The sequence below is a fragment of the Heterodontus francisci genome, unplaced genomic scaffold, assembly GCF_036365525.1.
Source record: "Heterodontus francisci isolate sHetFra1 unplaced genomic scaffold, sHetFra1.hap1 HAP1_SCAFFOLD_368, whole genome shotgun sequence".
NCBI classification, from domain to species: Eukaryota; Metazoa; Chordata; class Chondrichthyes; order Heterodontiformes; family Heterodontidae; genus Heterodontus; species Heterodontus francisci.
Genome location: NW_027140964.1, coordinates 419,395 through 423,197, shown reverse-complemented (window position 1 = coordinate 423,197; position 3,803 = coordinate 419,395).

The window sequence follows — 3,803 nt, the reverse complement described above, 5'->3', positions numbered from 1 at the left end:
GATTTTAAATCTGGAATAGACCCCCCACACATTTTAAACCTGGAGTAAACTCCGCTCCCTTTTTAAACCTGCAGTAGACTCCCTTCCGATTTTTAACCTGGTGTAGATCCACATCCCATTTTAAACCAGGAGAGCCCCCCACCCCGCTCCTATTTTAATCCTGCTGTCGACTCAGCTCCCATCTTAAACCTGAATACCCCCTCCCAATTTGAACGGGGATGGTCCCACGTCCCATTTGAAACCGAGAGAATCCCTATCCCATTTTCAACATGGAAAATTGTCCCTCCCATTTGAAAAATTACCTAATTCCCTCTGTGAACATCGCCCTCTAATTCTCCCCTGCCTCTGCTGTAAACACACCTCCCTTTCTAAGTTACCCTCTCGGCCCATTAAAAGCCGCCCGTCTCTCCTAATTCCCACTCTATCATCTCCGTTGTGAACATCCCCCCTATGTGTAACTCCCGTCCCTGTGTAATTCCAATCTCCATCACGTTCCCGGATGTGGCTCCATCCCCCGACAGTCTTTAATTTGTTTTAATTCTGGTCTGGATAAGCCGCTGGAATTCTATCAAATGGCTCTCAGGCGCCTGGCACCTTTAACTCGTTCTGGCCAAACACAGGGTCAAGCAGACAGCAAGGATGCGAAGAGGCTACCTGGCATTCTGAGCCTTTTATGCACAGCAATATCCCAGCCACAGACACATCCCTCCCTGTAGAAAGATGTTTCACCTGTTCTCCCCATTACCCCCATTAGCATCAGTGAATCAGACTGAGGTACACACACACACACACACTGGTTGGAGCAGGGACAGGACGAGGCCATTCAGCCCTTTGAACCTGTCAAACCGATGTTAGATCATGGCTGATCTTTCCCTTTCCCCCTGAGCCACAAGAAGACAGGCAGGGACAATCGGGGAGCGGATACACAGAGAGGCAAATAAACGCCGGGCTGGACTTAGACTTGGTGCCAAGAGTATAAACCGGGGAGGGGGCAGCTGGTTCAGCATCTCTCTGCTATTTTACCTCCATTGGGAGAAGAACTCGGAAAAGATGGAAAGCAGGATCCTGGTTCACACTCACCCTGTCCAATACCATGGCAGCGATTTCAAATCCACCCCCAGTGAGAGGAACAGAGGCACAGAAAACAGAGATCCAGGGATCAGGACAGAACTGACTGAGGGAGAGAGTGAGAGAGAAACAAATGGAGAGGGAGATGGAGAATGAAAGAGAGGCAGTGAGTCAGAAAACAGTGAGAGAAACTAAAAGCAGAGGGCAGAAATACAAAGAAGGACAAATAGAGAGATGGAGGTGCAGCGAGAGAACGCAGCAGCAATGTCGATATTGAGAATAATCCCAGAAAAATAGAGAGATGCCGAGACAGAAGGATGTCGAGCAGCAGAGATACAAAGTAAGGTGTAGATTCAGAATAGAGAGGGCTGTCTCAGGAAGGGGTGTGGGAAATGCAGAGACAATCTTGCAGGAAATGATATGTGGAACAGAGTGAGAGAGAAATGCACTGAGAGACAGATAAAGATGCAAAGAGTTGCAGAGCGAGAAAGAAAAGGGAAACTTGTGAGATCCAAGACAGAGGCAGAGATATAAAGGATGTTGAGCGATGCAGAGACAGGGATTTAAAGATGTGAAGAAACTAAGTGATGAACAAGGAAGGAAGGGGCAGAGATATAGTTGTAGCAAGAGATGGAGAGAGGGAAATATACGGGATAACATTGACTGTTCTGGGACAGCGCTTCCCAAACTATTTACTTCAGAGGCCCCTCCAGTCCCCTCCCTTGTGGTAAAAAGGCCCCGCTCCCCAAAGCACAAAATCAAAATACTGCGAATGCTGAAAATCTGAAATAACAACCGTACTGGAAATATTGAGCATTTCCAGCACTTTGATTTTATATCAGCCACGAAAACACAAGGTCTTCTTTTCTGAATCTAAAAATGAATTAGACAACAACACATATATATTTATTATTATTTTCCTCTCTGGTTAAAGCTCTTTTCTGAGAATTCCACGTGCCAAAAGATTCTCCCTCTGCATCATCAAAGCTGCAACTTCTGGAAAGATTCTCCTTGGGAATAAGAGAAATAAAAAATGATTAAAACTTAGCAAAACGTTGTTGAACATCAAACAAACACAACAAGAGCCCAGGGCGCTGTCTCTCACTCACGGACATAAAACAATCTCTCAGGGGCTCCCCATCTTACAAATACATCCCCCGATTCAGAGAATGGGAGGTGATGGGAGATGTGTGAGAGTGTTTTAGGAGCTGAGTACATGCCCATTGTCCTGTTAATCCAGGTAATGTCGCCAGCTGTGAGCAGAGGCATGACAAGGAGCTGCTTCCTGATGACCTGCAAACTTTTCAGCCCAAACCCCACTGTGGACAGCATTGCTGTAATTTACAGACAGACATTTGCAGCCATCAGCTCCATTCTGTTCCGATAAACTGTGAAATTCCCATTTTGTAAAAAACTGAAATTAACGTGCCAACACTTAATCACTGCCCCAGCGTCCAACTTAACAAAAAATCAAGACACCTTCAAGATAGGGAAATGTGGTTTGAAGGGTTGTGATGCCCTGTGGTGCTTCTCTACAGGGGCTGGGAGCTGGGCAGTGACTAAACACGGCAGACTCCCCAGAGCCTGTGTGTCTCCCTCTATGTTTACCCTGTTACTTCCAGCTGCTTCTCTCTCTCTGTCTCTCTCCACTTCTGTGTGTGTGTATCTACATAATTTCTACCTCATTGTAAAAATACACAAACACTGCTGACCCCATCCCCTCTCCCGTAGAAGGCTAGAGAGTGAAATTCACATTCTGAGCCCTGGAACTCTGAATTGAACTAGAGGGGATAATATGTTGGACTTGGTGCTTGGCAACGAACAAGGCCAGGTGGCAGATCTCTCGGTGGGAGAGCATTTCGGTGATACTGATCACAACTCCCTGACCTTTACTATAGTCATGGAGAGGGACAAGAGCAGACGGGATGGGAAAATATATAATTAGGAGAGGGGGAATCACAATGCTATTAGGCAGGAACTGGGGAGCATAAATTGGGAACAGATGTTCTCAGGGAAATGCACGACAGAAATGTGCAGATTGTTTGGGGAGCACTTGCTGCGACTGCTGGATAGGTTTGTCTCGATGAGGCAGGGAAGGGATGGTAGGGTGAAGGAACCTTGGATGACAAGAGATGTGGAACGCCTAGTCAAGAGGAAGAAGGAAGCTTACTTAAGGTTGAGGAAGCAAGGATCAGACAGGGCTCTAGAGGGGTACAAGGTAGCCAGGAAAGAACTGAAGAATGGACTTAGGAGAGCTAGAAGGGGACATGAAAAAGTCTTGGCGAGTAGGATTAAGGAAAATCCGAAGGCGTTCGACACTTAGGTGATGAACAAGAGGATGGCCAGAGTGTGGGTAGGGCCGATCAGGGATAGTGGAGGGAACTTGTGCCTGGAGTCGGAGGAGGTAGGGGAGGTCCTAAATGAATACTTTGCTGCAGTATTCACTATTGAGAGGGACCTGGTCGTTAGTGAGGACAGCGTGGAACAGGCTGATATGCTCGAACAGGCTGAGGTTAAGAGGGAGGATGTGCTGGAAATTTTGAAAGACATGAGGACAGATAAGTCCCCTGGGCCAGACGGGATATACCCAAGGATATTACGGGAAGTGAGGGAAGAGATTGTCGCGCCTTTGGCGATGATCTTTGCGTCTTCACTGCCCACTGGAGTAGTACCGGACGATTGGAGGATGGCAAATGTTGTTCCCTTGTTCAAGAAAGGGAATAGGGATAACCCTG